This window comes from Tiliqua scincoides, chromosome 4 (genome assembly GCF_035046505.1).
Source record: "Tiliqua scincoides isolate rTilSci1 chromosome 4, rTilSci1.hap2, whole genome shotgun sequence".
NCBI classification, from domain to species: domain Eukaryota; kingdom Metazoa; phylum Chordata; class Lepidosauria; order Squamata; family Scincidae; genus Tiliqua; species Tiliqua scincoides.
The window spans coordinates 145,286,437-145,304,123 of record NC_089824.1 but is presented as its reverse complement, the minus strand read 5'-3'; positions in this window follow the sequence as shown (position 1 = coordinate 145,304,123).

The following is a 17,687-nucleotide window of genomic DNA, read 5'->3' as shown; positions in this document are numbered from 1 at the left end:
TTTTCCCCTGCAAAGATAATACCAGCACTGGGGGAAACAGTAATTTATCCTGGGAAAATGGACAGAGGAAGAAAGGATCCAAGGTGCCCATCTCCAACACCACCACCCTGATCAAATCATCCTGTTGCTACTCTGAAGTTACTCTGACTATACACCTCCAGTATCATATCTGTTTTGGCCCTTATATGTCACCCACATTTGGTGTATTGGAAATTTAATTTTTAAAAGATTGTGTTTTAATGAGATTGCTGATTATTAAATTATTAACGTATGACACAATGAGAAGATAATATTATGCAAGGTCTATATTGTTACCCAAACCACACCAGTTGATTTTATTATTTCTGTTCTATAAAAGCACTGCAGTAGTGGCAGCTGAAATGGGAGTGAAATCACTCACTGAATATGTAAACAGCCTCTCGGTATTACAGCTATTAAGTGAAAGCCTCAGACAATGTATTTTGGAGCAGCTCCTTTGTCTTGAATAGAACTCCTCTGGAGGTGCCCAGAACATTTCGGTCATGCTGTAAAAATGTATGTAGGCACCTCAGGCTTTCACAGATTTAAAGCCATTGTTTAGACCTTTGGACTGTGTTCCTGCAGACACTGAAATCAACAGGATATTTCTCAAGTGCAAGATGTAAGGCATTATCACAATGGATTCAATGGGACCTTCACACACACACAGTGTGCAGGTTCTTGTCCCTAGTGGCTCTGTAAGTCTCATTCTGTAGGTAGCTTTATACACTTTTTTCCCTTGGTTAAATTCTAAAAGGAGGTTTCAATCAAAAATGGATGGATGCCTGCCAATCTGTGTAAAATTCATATTAATATGGTAGAAAGTAGAACAAAAATTAATTTACCCCATAAATTCTCCAAAAATCTGTTTCTATGAATATGTATAACAAATATTTGCCAGATATCTGGATGGACAAATTTTTTTTTCCCCTACGGGCCCAATCCTATTCTTTCACACACACCACTGATGCAGCAGTGCCAAAATGTCTACCACTGAATCCTGTGGGGCAGGGCAATTGCTGAGACCTCCACAGGGTAAGGGAACATCTGTTCCCTAACTCAGGGTAAGTCTCCATGGTGTGTGTTTGTGGGGGGGGGGGGAGGGTGTTTTCAGATTTGGTCCAGCAAAATCACTAGTGCAAGTCTGCATGGACCCATACAGCGGGACTGGGCACAGGAAGGGGATTAGGATTTGGTGGCCACCACTGAACCCACCTACTTACCAAACCTGATACATCCACCCCCAACCCCATTGCCTCCTCATTTGGCCCACCCCATTGCTGCCTTGTTCTGCCTTCCCTGGCATGTTGCTGTCTCATTCCACCCTCTCCTGCTCCCATCCTGCCTCCTCACCCTGTCCTGCCTCTCCCACCAACTTATTTCCATTGACATTTGCTGGGGGATCTGCTGGTATGCACAGGAAGGTTTCAGCCTTCCTCCAGGTGATCTGGCAACTTATGCCTCTGCACACTGCTGGAGTGAGTTTTGTGACTGCCACAAGGCAGTCTGCACAGGTAGAATACTAGTTCCACCAGAGGAGCAGCCCAATAGAACTGGATTGTCAATTAGCATTTGATATTTACTTCTCCCCCTCTCCCCCAACAATAGTCAGTAATAAAAAGGATTCATGAGTAAATGGCAAACCTGACCGCTAACACACAGTAGGGATACATGCAACTGTGCCAAAATGCTAATATAAGCATTTTGGCAACAGAACAGAATCACAATTCAGGAGAAACAAAAGAAAGTCATAAATTGTTCTAATTGCAAGATCCATAAACTACTATAATCTGCCCATGTCTTGCATTTGAAGTTGTTTGGGAAAATGTTAAATATATCCAATTTACAACCATTTCCCAGTCTAGGAAGAAAACAGGTCAGTTCAAGGTTATGTAAGAATGGAAAAAAAAACCCTTCTATATCTGGTGAAAAAACAAACATTTTCGGGATGAGTCAGATGGAAAAGCCATCAGTTTTACACACGGACAACTGCTAACTTAGCTCTACCTTCCAATTTTATACATTGAACAGGCAACAGAGCAGGTGACAGATGCGAAAAGGCAGCTAAAGAGAAACAGGGACGCCATGGCAAGGAACTGGGACAAGTGGATAAACATCTGTGTGATCTGAACTTGGGATGGGGATACAGGGATGAAGGGACAGAACCACCCCAATAGGAGCAGGTATTGGATCTCTGATCACTAATGCCAATGGGGCAGTAAGCACTCAAAAATAATATCTTACCACAAACCTTTACATATTTCCATATAAGTGAATGTGTGCAGTTCACTTCCATGGAAAAAAGCAGAGGATTGCACTTGGGGATAATGTGATAAACAGCTGCCTTTTATCTTTTACTTTCTTTATAATTGTGCAAACGCAGCAGACTTGGGGTGGAACTGGGCAGTATTCTGGGTTGTGCCACCATTGCATTATGCATTTTTGTCTCTGTACCTGACACCCTTTCTAAGCCATTTATAATTGGAACAGCCCTTGGCCTCTGCCCAGAGACACAACAAGCAACGTACGTAATGAAGGTTCTGGAGGATCCTGGATCTCAGGCCACTTCCTGTTCCAAGTTCCAGCACTGCAGATTTATGCCTACTGGAACTGATCCACCGAACATCTCACACAGGAAGGTTCCAAATCTCCTTGTGGCCAATCAGTCATGTAGGGTGAAACCTTCTTTCCTTTCACTAATTTAAAGAGTTTAGAATACAACAGGAAAGGGCCAATCTCAGCTCACCTTCAGTGGGAAGCACTGAGTGCTCTATAGGAGAAGATAATCATCACAGCCTCCGTAGTGACCCATTGTGGATTTTGCTAGACACTGGTTGCTGTTTACGCCTCATCCCCTAGGCTGGACTGTAACCACACCAGGACAGCAACAAGTTCAAATTATCAGGTGTGCAATCTTTGCTTAGTAACTGGAGGTTTTTTGTTTTAATTTTCTTTCCTTCAGGCAGTGCTATTTGTGCTGGCCTCCTGCTCACAATGATGCTCAGTAGAAACATCTGCTTCGTGTTGTTTAAATGACTGTAATGGCTGATTTAATTCCATTCTCTATAGGCTTCTGGATGGTTGTCATCACCAGTTTATCTGAGCATCTTGCAAGAGTGCATTAAGTGACATCTGTTACATTAGAGACCATTTCTCCCTCATCCTATCCCTCAGGGAAGGTTCACAGCAGAATTTGAGGTCTTAAAAAAAAAATTAGGACTAGGTGGAAGTTGCATTTTTTTTAATTTGCAGTGGTTAGAGGCTGGAGGAGTTTTGTGTTCTTTGACATGTGGGGAAAATGGAAGTTTTTCTTTCATGAATTAGGAACAGCAAAATGACAGAAATATGCTAGAAGTCCAGAATCAAAGGTTGTTTTTTTTAAAATAGCTTCTCCTTGAGGTGAAACTAGACATTATAAGAACAGCCCCACTGGATCAGGCCATAGGCCCATCTAGTCTAGCTTCCTGTATCTCACAGCGGCCCACCAAATGCCCCAGGGAGCACACCAGATAACAAGAGACCTCATCCTGGTGCCCTCCCTTGCATCTGGCATTGTGACATTATATTTGATATGAAGCTGCCGCCAAAAATGGCAGCCACACGTTGAGTTGTCCTCCTGCTTCCTGTACTATGGAGGAATACCTACCCATGTTTTTTCCACATTTCTTCCAGTTGCAGCCAATGATGTGGACTAGAGAGACAGGGAAATCCACAGCTTGGTGACATCATGCTTTGAGTAAATGTGCATCAGTGTTATGGGGCAAGGGAAGAGAACTGACCACAAGGCTGCTATTTTCAGTGTGTTGATCACCATGTAAAGGAAGGGAGGCAATGTGGCAAAGAAAAGAGAGAAGGAAGAAATGGGACAGTAACAAGAGATTGAGGGCCCAATTCTATCCAACTTTCCAGTGCTGATGCAGTGTGCCAATGGAGTGTACGCTGCATCCTATGGTGTGGGGAGCCATGAAGGCCTCCTCAATGGGGCTGCATTGCAGTTGCATTGGGTGCTGGAATGTTGGATAGGACTAGGTCCTAAGGCTGCAATCCTGGACACACTTTCCTGGGAGTAAGTCTCAATGACTTGCGGGACTTAGTTCTGAGTAGACATGTCTCGGATTGTGCTGTAATATGAGCAGCTGCAGTCACAGCACTTTCCTGCAGATGCTTGATCTTGTCTGATCTTGGAAGCTAAGCAGGGTCAGGCCTGGGTAGAACTTGGATGGGAGACCGCCCGGGAATACCAGGTGCTGTGGGCTTATACCATAGTCTTTCGAGACTGAAGGTTGCCAAACAACAGCATACACATACGAGTATATACAGGACTTGTATGTGTTTCAGTTGATGGACATGAATCACAGAACTGTTGGTGTGGTTACATGCATCTCTATGCTCAACTTGTCTATTAAGTAAGGTGTTTCTTCCTGCAATGCCCATGCTGTCCAGCAGATTAGCAAGCAGTGCCACCTAGCAGGCAAGAGCACCAATGTCCTAGATCTTAGACTTAGATGTCCTAGACCACCGGCATTTCATGCTGCTGAGGAGTTTGCTGGGCTGCTTTATAAACAGCATAACCTTACAGTACGTTACAGCTGCCATTATGCAACCTTCAGTTGGCATGCCTATGCCTGTTAACGAGACAACGATATCTGATCGTAGCAGAAGTACGACATGGAATCTGAGGTAGGTATGCTCTGTGAGCCAGGGGGATCTGGGAGTTGCTTCTGAAATATTCCGCACGCTTAGATCATTGTTTAAATAAATTGAGGATAGATGGTGGTTTCCAGCGGGATCGCATACTTTTAGTTCCTCAAGTGAGAACACAGAACTGGAAGAAAAGTCAGTAAACCAAAGAGTTTCCTAGGTGTATAAATAAACAGAGATGGTAATACAAACAATTATATCATCAGGTTGTGGCAGGTTCAGCAGACAATAGCTTGTTGCATTCTCTAATTCTTTCTTTGGGGAGCATTATGGCCTTCAAGAACGGCATAAATCAAGGCAAGATGACACTTCCTGTACATAAATAGGAGTGAATGATCTCACCATTAGTGTAAGGTTTGCACTCTGCCCTTCACTTTTTTCTCCTTTTTTAACCTCCTGAGTAATGTGAAGCAATTTGCGATTGCACTTTCCTTCTCAGATTTAAAATGGGCAGATGTAATCCTGCCAATATTGGCATCTAGGAACTGTATGGAAATTAATTTGGCAAGGAAATATAGCAAGGACAGCTGTCTTTCTTTAAAAAAAAAAAAAGGTAAGTGTTTGGCCTCGGGCAGGGTGCCTGCCACCCCAGGGGTGTCACGGGGTCCCTAAGAGGTCACAACTGTCAGGCAAAGAGGGTGGCCAAGAGCACTAGGCTTGGATAGGCTGTGGAGGAAGGAGGTTGCTTCACCCTTCTCCTTCTCCCCACTTATGGCTCCCTTTTAGGCTCACAAGCCAACCGGCTTCCTACCTAACCAGCCTCCGCACCACCACTGACCTTCATCCCTGGTCTGTTCCTGTCTAATAAAGGGTTTCCTGCTCCTCTCTGGACCCGCCCCTTCCTCCCTCCCTGGTGTGATAAGGTCTGTTGCAGGATCCTGCCCCCTTCTCCCCCTTGGTCCCTCAGTGCCTCTATTCCTCCTTGTGCTCTGTCCACATTACCTCTGCCCCAGCCACAGCAGTTTCGCTCAGCCCCTCTGGGCTATGGGCTTTGTTGCGGGGGTTCTCATTGGCATGGCCACCAGCCAGGAGGGGAATGGCTACCTCCCTGGGATGCCTCTGACCAGACGGGTGCCTGGCTGGGACCCAGACAGTATGTTTCTAGCCCTCATACTTTTGGAGGGGGGAAAAGCTGAACATGTAAGCAGGGAACAATACTTCATACTCCTAGTCAAGAACGTGATGAAAAATTCTCTTCCATTTATCACTTTCAACCTTGAGCTGGTTGATAATATAATCATCCATCAAAGAACTGCTCATTGATGCTTTACTTGCTTCTTTCCATGCAATTTAATTTTCTTTGTGGAAGTTGGAATTTTCATGGCTAATGCGATCCTGTCATTTTCTCCACCCTTTCTCAATATTCCATCCTGGGTGACTGGTCAAAACACCCATATTAGAGGAGACATCCCACTTAGTAAACAAAAAACACAGTACGATTGTTTCAACTGACTCCAACACAACCAGTCTCATTTGTATTTCTCTGTGTTTATCAGTGTTCTGTAATACTCTTCTCTGTGTTTATCAGTGTTCAAGTGAGTTGGAAATTATTATCCTTAACATTGAAGAGTTCCAAAGTGCCACCTTGCCTGAAAATGACAGTTCTGCGTCAATGGATGAAGAAACCCCTGGATCCTACCATATTGGACTGTCAACTGCCAGCCTTCTAATCTTCCATTCTTGACCAAGTTGTTGAAGTATGTGGTGACAGCTCCAGAATTCCTTGGGATTGAGTCCCTGTTGGTTCAGCTATTTTTGATATCCACGGTATCTTTCTGGACTCCTTACCTGGGATGAGTATCAAGGGCACTATTTTGTAGTGGCTTACTTCTTCCTGGAGGACAGGTTACAGAAGACGATGCCAAGGGCGTCCTGCTCAACACCATGGCCTCTGGCTTGTGTTGTTCCATAGGATTCAATTTTGTACCTATGCTGTTCAATATCTGCGTTTGCTTTTTAAATGTCATTATTTTACTGCTGATTTTTTTTTTTAACCTTTGGGTTTTGACAACTGCAATTAAAAAAAAAATTATTGTGAGCCTTCTTGAGTTTCACTGGAGAAAGATGGAATACAAATGGTTTAAATAAATAAATAATGCCACCAACAATCATTCAGTTCTTTTTATCCAACCAGCACTTATTATACTAAAATTTTGCCAGAAGAAACCTAAACATTCAACACACATCAAAATAAAATAAATGTATACCACTGTATAGTTTGTTGAGTGATACACTATCCTCTACATGTTTACTCAGAAGTAAATCCAATTGTGTTTGATGGGGCTAACTCTTACATAAGTGGGCATAGAATTTCAGCCTTAAGTTTTTTCATTGCAGAGGTCAGAGTTTCATTTCTCTCTGTCTCACTCACTCACTCACTCACTCACTCACTCACTCACTCACTCACTCACTCACTCACTCACTCACTCACAGAGAGAGTGAGAGAGTGCACTTTAACTCAGAAATACAACCCCAATTGTTTGATTTCTTAACCACTGTTGCAGCAGTCTCCTGATGGACATTACAACAATGTAGTGTAGTGCGGTAATGTGTGCAGGGTAGTAACGCCATATTACTGTGTGCTTTATCAATCACTCATTTACTTTTCACTGATAAGACATTCTAAAACATTAGAAGTGTCACAGGAGTTGTAACAGCAGTAGTAGTAATAACAGAAGTGAAAATGCCTTTATCCCACATGGTACCTCAGCAGTCCAGGACTGCACCCATCTGAAATGTGAAGATTTCAAGCAAAATTACATTATCAACATAAGTTCCTCCGCAATCTAAGGAATCTTGGACACAATTTCCTTCACTGTGTTTAAAGCAAGGATCTCTGTTTAGAACAAAACTCCCAGAGGGCCTTAGGGCCTCACACTATAGGCACCCGGCCAATGCTTGAGTCAAAACTGTAGGCTACTTATTATGTAGGTCAAAATAGAAAGGGAAAAATTAAATATGCAAAGATATAGATACTCAGTTTTACAATCTATATCTATATAGCCTATTAGCAAACAAAGGCTAGATCTATTTTCAAGGTTTGGTTTACATCCACATCTTATCTCTACCAAGGGACTTTCTGCGTCTCTAAACAAATGTTATGGCTGGAATCCAAAGAATTACTTTAAAGTTTGCCCAAAGGGTAGCTTCTTTCCTGGAAAACTGCTGATTTTTGTTCTTTGAACACTTGACCAAGCTCCCCTCACAATGTCTATCACAAACTGCTTTTCAATGTGTCTTCAGAATTAGTTCCATTATACACTGGACCCTGACTTGTATTTCTAATAACAGCATAAATACGGGATGTTTTAGATTAGAATACTAAATACTCTTGAGAAACTGAGCAGCTGGTCCTGTGTTCACATGTACAGTTTAGCTCATCGTTATTTTAGATGTTAGAAAAAATTCTCCTTATCAAAACAGGCTGACGTCCTTGAGAACCTTCCATCTTTTCGTGAAACATGAGGCATGGCTCACCACATGAGAAGATCTTGTCAAATATATACTGTTTCCTATAGGCGTATCTGATATCATGACAGTCTGGACCCTTTTGACCTCTAGTTGGTGGCATGCTATAATTTGGTCAAAGACCACCCCAAACCATCCAGAAAATGGAAGTTGGTGTGACTAAAGCATACTGGTTGGGATTAATTAAGTCATTTCTGCCCAACATTGCATATATGCAACAAGGATCAAATGTGTACACCTGTGGGCTGGGCAGAAATGGGTTAATGGTGGCCAATAACATGCATGATACAATGATGCAAAAGCCGCCTTGAGTCCCTTAGGGGAGAAAGGCAGGGTACAAATGAAGTAAGAATTATCTGATTGTCCAGATATGCCCATTAATGCAGACTTCCTCGTCTACCTGGCCAGCCACTATGCCATGTGTTTGACATCCCCACCCTCAAAACACTGCCAGAGATAGCCAGGGAGTGCACAGTGAGCAGGCAAAACATGGATATTCACAAGAGATGCTCTGTTGCTAGGGCAACAGGAGTACCTCTTGCTGTATATGTTCCACAGCCCAGCCTCAAAATAAGTGCCTTTATCAGCCCAGATCAAACACAGGAGGTACAACTGATCAACCTCACTCCAACAGAGTATATGCAGCTGAGCTGCTCTGCATCAAAAGATTCATTCTAGGCTCATGATAAATGGAAGAAGGGTGCCAGGCTGAGAAGTCACTGCTTATCTGATGCCAAGGGAGCAGACAGCTCAGGGAAATTGTCCCTTCCAGAGGAGGAGAAATTGAGTGGTTGTTGTGAGCCCCTCTCTAAAAATTCTGAGGCCATATCCAAAGGTGCACTTTTGAGGCATGGTACAACAGTTCAGGAAGGGCTGCAGATTCCTCCTCCCTGGCAGGACAGGTGAGGGAAGACCCCTGGGGCACCTCAACCCCTGCACTGACCACCTTTGATTTTGATAAAGTGACAGTGACCCATTTAGAAACAGGAATTTTCAGAGTCATGGAGCAAACTATGCAGAGCAGTCCCATACTATAGAGAAAATTCTAGGGTAAAGGACTATGCCTGAAATATCCACTCATGGGTGAATATGCACCCACCTGGGGGGGGGGAGGATGAAATTTCTGGCATGAGAAGGACCAGACTTTCATGAGATTTCAAGGGCTGCAGCTCTGGTGGGTGCAATCCTTGAGGACATCTTTTCTGGGGTCTTCTGTGGTTCTGGCTTGGCCTTGGGGTCTGGGCTTGGATCCAATGACAGTTGTGTCACCTCAGGTTTGGACTTGAGGTTGCTACTTAGGATGGGGGTCATGACAGAGTCTTCTGCATGCAAAGCATCCATTCTGTCACTGAACTATGGCTCCATTGCCATGTAACCAAAACTTTCCCACGTAACCACATATCTGAAACTTTCCCAAGGACCAAAGAAGTAGAACACTGAATGGTGAGTTTAGATTTAGATCCAGTTTAGATCCTTGGCAATAGTCAGATATTTCTGAAATAAGATATTTACAAAATCTCAAATCACTGTTGAGCTATCAGGACCAAGAGTTGCATACAGCATCCTTAGAGATGGCTTGGCTGCAGCTGGTTTAACTGATACAGACTGGAGTACAGTCTAATCCACACTGGGGAGACCTTTGTTTATTCATCGTGGTTTTTAGTCTACATTGTCTACATCATATGCAAAACCTGTACCCCATTCTGTGCAAAAATCATGTGACTATTCATTTTGTCTCAGTTGTATATATTTGGAAGCTGCTGTGTTACTGATATACTGGAAAAACTCTGAATAAGCATTTAGATCTTGATTTTATTGTCTTTCAGTCTAGTTCAGTTCAACTCATAAACCAGTAATCTCTTGTGAAATTATCCACAAGTATTTAAAAATTCTGGGTTAATACATTACAAATAAGACAGATTTATTGTATTTGCCATTCCCATCAACTCTATTCCCAGCATGGGAAGGTCCCCAGCGCAGAATATTCAAAACGAAAACATGAATTCTGTGCAAGCTGGGACTTGCCGCCCCAGCAATTGGCAAGTTAGAATGTGACTGAGAAGACAGAGATGTAGCAAACTGGAAAGCTCCAGCCTGGAAGGTCTCCCTTTAAGCCACCAATTTTCCACCACTGTGCTGTGACACATTGGTGTGCTGTGAATGGTATGCAGGTGTGCCACAGGAGCTTGGGAGAGGGCTATTTATTAGTAGGGCCATTGAGGATGTGAGCCCCCTGCCAGCATCAAAATATGCCTTGTCAATTGTCACAAAACTGATAGTGTGCCTTGACCATTTTAGCACCTTGTTAGTGTGCCATGAAATGAAAAAGGTTGAAAATTGCTGCTTTAAGGACTCCACTTGTCAGGCAGCATGGCAAAGTCCAGGAGCCATAGTCTGCAGTGAAAAAAAGTATATATTATAAGGCCTCTCTCTACCACTGACCTTTATCAGAGCAACTTGGAACTGTCCAGGGTACTGTGACTCTGACCAGCCTTGCCCATCTGCAATGGTTCAAGTCCACCTCCACTCATGATCTGGATACAGTTGGCCCCAGGTTGAATCCCAAGGATCTTTAGGTAGAGCTTGGAAACAGCTCTACCTGAAACACTAGAAAGCTGCTGCCATTCATAATAGCTACTACTGAGCTCGATACTACTGAGCTCGATACTACTGAGCTTGTACTACTGAGCAACAGTCCAACTCGGGATAAGGCAACTTCCTATGTCCACATTTCTCAACTTACTGCAAGAGGAGCTTAGTCATGCCAAAGCAAGAAATATGGCTGATAATGTTTCACCTGGTCATTCCCCAAAGCCTCAGAGACCATCTGTCATTCTCAGTTAAACTAGATGTATGCATTTTTCCACTTCACATTTGTACTCATTAGCTGATAAAGATGGAAGCCAAGCTTTTGGCAACTTGACTTTTTGCCTTTTCGGTATGAGTTCCCTAAGAGACACATCAGCCATGTAAAGTATCCATTAGACAAACGGAAAGAACAGTGCATTTCTGAAAAACAAAACCTAGAAAGAAGCACAGAGTGAAAGAAACTGTCACCAGCCCTCAGAGTCCTGCTAGCCACAATGCCAAGCTCAATCCCCCACAGAGTCCGTTGGAACTGCATTCCAAAAAGAAAAGTCAGCAAGGTACAAAATTAATAGGTTGATACCCTGTACAGATTTAGACTAACAGTATAAATCAATAAACTCACTTAAGCAAATCTATTATGTTTGGCTGAAGCCTGGGCGAGTAGGGTGGGGATATTATTTAATATCCTCCAGAACTGAAAGAGAAGTTCATTCACCAGCCTCTTAACAGAACTTAAAAGCCTGTTGCTGGCTGATAAGGCCTGAACTGAGCACTGAGGAGCTGAGGGCCATCTGAGGCCTTGGCTGGAATGAGCCAAAGGTTCATGAGCCAAAGGGGAAGCCAAAGGGGAATGAGCCAAAGGGGAAGCAGATGCAACCAGCTAGGGAGGGGAAGGACCAGGGTAGCTTGCTAAACCCCCCTTTCCCTGGACTCTATGTCTCATTGACAGACCCCCTCCTCTTCCTGCTTATAGCAGCACCACCTTGACACTGTGGCCATCCCAAGGGCCCCCAAGTAGAATGAATCAAAGTTTTAGGAGGCCCTGGTTGCTGCCCTGCTCTTCTGATTGTTCACCCACAGGGATGCCCCACAGGTGGTATCCTGCAGAAGAAAAGCAGCAGCTTCCAAAGTGCTGTTTCAAGAGAGACTGTGCAACAACGAATGCAACATTTTACATCCACCAGTGACATGTTGCACAACATGCTGTGAAGCACAATGAGGAATGGTTTGTGCAAACTGTTGTGAAACACATTGCATAATGTCTGGTGCACTTGTACAGCTTACTTGGAATTGAATTCCATTTGGATTTCTGTGTCCAACACACACTTCAAGTTATCATTTCTGTGTGGGCAACCCCCTCCCATGTGAGTGGAAGGATAATGTAACTGATTTAACTGCTTGTACTGCTATAGTCCCTGAAGGTAAGGTCCAGCCCTGCTATGGAGTGAACAGACGTGGCTTGTGCTGAGGTGGATGGCGAGGGGTGGGTACACCGTCCTTCACCCAAGCCCGTTGTCTCCCTCCAGGCTGCCATGGACTTGAGCCATGTTGATCACCTTCTCACTCTTGAAAAGCTGGCAGAAAGGTGATCATCTATTTCTTTACTGTACTCCATTGCTTGGTTTTCACAAACAAGGTAGTGCCAGACTTCTCCACTGAAGGATTTCTGAAGGAGCTTCTTCATTTACATGGTCCCTTTTTAAAAATATCAGAAATCCCATACTTTGGGACAGTTGCTCTGTCCCTGCTGAAGATCTACCTCCAGATGACAGTCCCCACTCTAGCAGTGAGCCACTGTGGGTTGCAGAGTAGGTGTAGGGGAAGGGGAAGTTTCACCCTCACAGAACTTAGCATTGCTTCGCCTTTTACCCTAAGTTGCCCTCCTGACTTAAGCTATAAATTCTATATAAGGTCACATCTTAATCTTCACCTGGGAAATATCCAGACTCTTACCTGATCTATGTTCAGCCTTACATGTGTACCTAAGCATCATTGCTATACATAGCCTGGCTGATTATCCTCACTCTACTGAATTGCTTCTCTCTTCCAGTCTGCCAAGTTCACCCTCCTTACCCACACCAAGCTGCTCTCCTGTGTGTTCCATATATTCTTCTGCCAGCCCCACTTGGTCACATCACTCAACTGAAAGCTGACAAAGTTAACTCTGCCCCTGGTTTAACTTCCTTGAGCATGAGCATAAGCTTAGGTCTTAGCTCCAGGGTCTTATGGTGCAGTGATCCATCCTGGCCCTGTCCCAGTCCCAAGATTCACATCCTCTGCTCTCCATGTGGTCAGTTGGTCCAAAGCTGACAGTAATCATTTCAATGCTCAGTGATTTACATTCAAAAGAAAAAATGGAGTGTGGAAAGGAGAAAATTTTCATATATAATGGATGGGAAGCTCTATGTTTTAAAGAGTTTTACCTTCTCTGAACAGCAATTAAATTAACTAAGGCTCAATCCTACCAAACTTTCCAGCACTGATGCAGCTGTGCCAAGGGGGCGTGTGCTGCATCCTGCGGTTGGGGTGGAGGAAAAGAGTCATGGAGGCCTCCTTAAGGTAAGAGAATGTTTGTTTCCTTACCTCAGAGCTGCTTTGTGGTTGCATCAGTGCTGGAAAGTTGGATAGGATTGGGACCTAAGCCAGACACATGTTATGCACATGTTGTGTGGACTTGTCTGATAGGGGTACCAGTTAGCTGAGAGAGAAATTATCCCAGGCTGCAGTTTTGTGTGACATGACTTCCTTTCCCTTTCTGTAATCCTAGCTATATTGATTTAGAAGTGCTATTGGGAATAGAATATACCATCTTCCTCCATTTGTGAAGCTGTCTGAAGCATCTGGCTTGCCACTGTCAGTTGATAAAATGTTGAGCTAGAAACTGTTGGATGAACAATGGCAATGACACACTTTTTAAAAAACAGCTGAAGGTATTTCATCCAATTTATGAATCACTTGTGGAAATGGCTCAGGATGGCTACAAGGGAGAAATCAAATTTAGAAAGACAAGTCAAGTTTTCTATGTCTATTTAAGTGGCATGGAAAGGTGTTTTGTGTTTTTTTTTACTTTTTATTGCAACAACTAGAAAATTACAAATCATAAGAAGCACATTAGAAGGAGGATGGTTTGCTTACACATTCCTGACAACAAATGATTAAATATACATTGAATAATAAAATCTTTCCTAGTTGGCAGATAGTCAGTGTGAGTTAGGGCACAATCCTAACCGGGTCTACTCAGAAGTAAATCCTATTTTGTTCAATGGGGCTTACTCTCAGGACAGTTTGGTTAGGATTGCAGCCTTAATCTGGCAACTACAGTGGTGCCTCGCAAGACGAATGCCTCGCGCAACAAAAAACTTGCAAGACGAAAGCGTTTTTGCGATTTTTTGGTGACTCGCAAGATGAATTTTTCTATGGCCGTGCTTCGCAAGATGAATTTTTTTGCATTTTTGTTTGTTTGTTTGGTTTGTTTTAAATCGCACAACCGTTAATACCCAGGTCATGTTTAAAAAGTTGAAGTTTTGTGCTTGAAATTTTCAAAATCCTCTATACAGTATGTATGCCTTTAAAGAGCACTTAATAAACACTTTGTAAACCAAATTTGACTTTGTTCTGACTTTTTTTGCCCATAGGAACGCATTAATTAAATTTCAATGCATTCCTATGGGAAACTGCGCTTCGCAAGATGAAATTTTCGCAATACGAAACAACTCGCGGAACGAATTAATTTCGTCTTGCGAGGCACCACTGTATTTTCAAAAGGACTGTTGAATGTCTGTTAGGGCGCAATCCTTTGCAAGTCCCTTGCGCCAGCCCAGGAGGGTCACAAACATGCCATAATGGACTCTCGTCAGCTGGGCCAGCATGCAGAGGCAGCCAGCCTCCATGCCAACTCTTCTGAGGAGCCTCGCATTGGTCAGGCTCAGCTGATGCAAGGCTCTGGGATGGGTGGGGAGGAAGCAGGGAGAAGGCGGGACAGAGGCGTCCCGGGACAGGGTGAGGGCGGGGGAGGGCTGTTCCGAGGGTGGGCAAGTGGGAAGCGGGAGGCGGGGCTTGGACCCAGCAGTTATGGTGGATCCCAACCCCATTCCCTGAGCAGCATGGAGCGGCTTTAAGCTGCTCCGCTCTCCTTGGACTTGTGCCACCTCCTGGCTTGCCTGTCCCACCGCTAGATAGAATTGCACTGTTAGATGTATTGGAGTGTCTGAATTTCTATGACAACAAAAAAAGAAACAATGCCATATTTAAAGCCTCAGTGATTAGCCATTTCCTGTGTAAGACAAATCTCAATGACAAGGACAAATGAAAAGCAATTTCTGAACAATCTAGAATCTTTAAAGATTGATGACACATGTTCTGTGTGGAGCATCCTGAAGGAGTTGATTCTCTAGAAAAGGTATGCTATGGGTGGTTCTCCTGTAGCACGATGATGAATAACCATTAAGTTACTCTCCCAAATGATGATCTTTGGTTAAATCTGTAATTTTGCTAACAGGTACTAGGGTTTTCTTCTTACCCAAGACAACATCTCCAGGAGATGCTCCCTGGTGCAGTCACCAGCATCTCCAATTAAAAAGACCTCGGATGACAAGAGTGGGAAAAACTCTGGAGACTATGAGAAAGCAGCTTCCTAAGTTCATCTTCCAAACTAGAAGGGTCTTACACGCAACATAAAACTGTGACAGGGAAAAATGAACATATTGCCCTCTGTGTCTATTGTAACTGCCAATTAAAAACAGATCCTCTATTCAGAGCTCAGAAAGAGTGAAATATTCTGAAGGGAAATTCACTAGCAATCATATGGAAAATATGTTTCTAACACTCCGTGGTATTAGCATAGCACGAACAGCCCTAGAGTTGTCAATCAGGGCATCTAGTAGCTAATGCAATTCAGTCCACACAGCATTGCATATTACCAACAGCTCAAGGCTTGCTGAGTTGTCCTTACAAGGCAGCATTGGTGCGAAAATCTATTTAATGGACTCTTTTATAGGTATCTGCATAGCTTCACACTGAGTTGCTTCCAGTATAATGAAACCCATGGATTTCTTACTAGTACCAGGCACTGTTCTATTCCAATTTATCCATAATTTCTTCTGAAAGAACTTCTTATTTCAGATTTTGACTCAATCCAATACAGTTGGAAAAAAACAGACAATTCAGGTCCCTTATGGCCCAGTCCTAATGATCCCAGGAGGCAGCAGAACTCATGTTCTGCTGTTCAGTGGTGTGGCTAGGGGGGTATCTAAGTTTTGCAGGGAGCCTCCCTATGGTGTGCAAGTGGCCCCTCCCCTTCGGAGCCATTTCAGGTGGGGAACAAAACATAGGTGAATGCCTCCATTTTGCTCTCCCATCTGGAATAGCTCCAAAGTGGAGGAGGAGGGGGCCACTTGAATAACACAGGGAGGCTCAAAGTAGTGCTTTGCACCCCCTCTAGCTATGCTACTGCTTCTGGTGCTGACTACTGTAAAGCAGGAGGAGCCCTACTAAAAAAATATCTTGATTGAAAAAATAAAATTGCCATTCACTGATGATAAATCTTGGGATATAGAGCTGGAAGAAGCCTATATAATCTAGTTATTCCTCCTTCCTGTACCCATACATAAGAACATAAGAACAGCCCCACTGGATCAGGCCATAGGCCCATCTAGTCCAGCTTCCTGTATCTCACAGCGGCCCACCAAATGCCCCAGGGATAAGCTATTCTAACAAAATGCCTGTAATAGACCTGGTCTTCAATTTACCCTACCTACATCAAAGGGCACTTCTGCTTGCCAACTTTTGATGGCCACCTGTAACATCTAGCACAGTTTGCTACATATTTTTTCCTCTTTCTGTGGAGATCAGCATTAGATGACCCTGGTTGCAAACACTTACTGCATGAAAAATGAATTCTCTACTTTTTTGGAAGGATACACGTGGCAAGCCCTGCTAGATGCTACTGCTGAATATGGAGCAACACCGCATGGAAATGGACTCTTATGAACCTGAGCTAAAGTTAAAGACCATCAGGGTTAAGATTCCATGCACAGCCAGACCTTCTGGCTTCAGCAGTATTAATACATATATTTGTATCAATATACAAATGACAGATTATGGAAAACATTCAGAAGAGCCCAAGCCAAATATGGCATTATTTAACTCTAGCAGTGGATAACCATAATGCATTTTTTCCCTTGACAGATCTGCCCCTCCATTTTTCTTGTGCCATCACCCAGCTATGATAAACAAATTATCCATAAACAGGATATTCCCACAGAGTGGAGAAAATATTCCATTATCAAAAGATTTCAGAAATCAGACCTCATGAGAATTTCATGAGAATTTTTCAAATAGATAAATAAAATAAATGAGAATAACTTTGCAAGTCTTGCTACAACATCTCATTCCAGTGAAGTTTGCAGTTGACTCTGATGAGACTCTGCACTTTATCCTCTGCAAAGCAAGAATAGCACTGCATTCTCCAGGGATTGCCTTCCTTCAGATACTTCCAGTAAGAGTCAAAGATGGAATATGCCCACTGTTTAACAACTCTGGAAGCTGTTGCTTGCCTCTATGTGATTAATATGGGTTCAGTTCAATATTCTGTTGCAAGGATGAACCCCATAAAGCAAGAGTGTCTCTCATTCAACTTAAATTATTTTTTTCATCAAGGGAGAAAAAAAAATGGATACGATAACTCCAGGTCTGCGAAGGTGATCTGATTTTTTTGTCCATTCTGTCCACTCACTCATGAGCCTCCCAAAGCTCATCAGCCTTGCTAAGGTGTTTATATTCCCTGGGGCTGATGGCTGGCCCTTCCCTTTCCTGCCCCTTTCTCTTTCTTAATAGCCTTTTCACACCTGCTCCTCCTTCTCCACTTGCATGGAGGTGGTCAGATTGACTCCCTCTCCCTCCTGGCATCATCT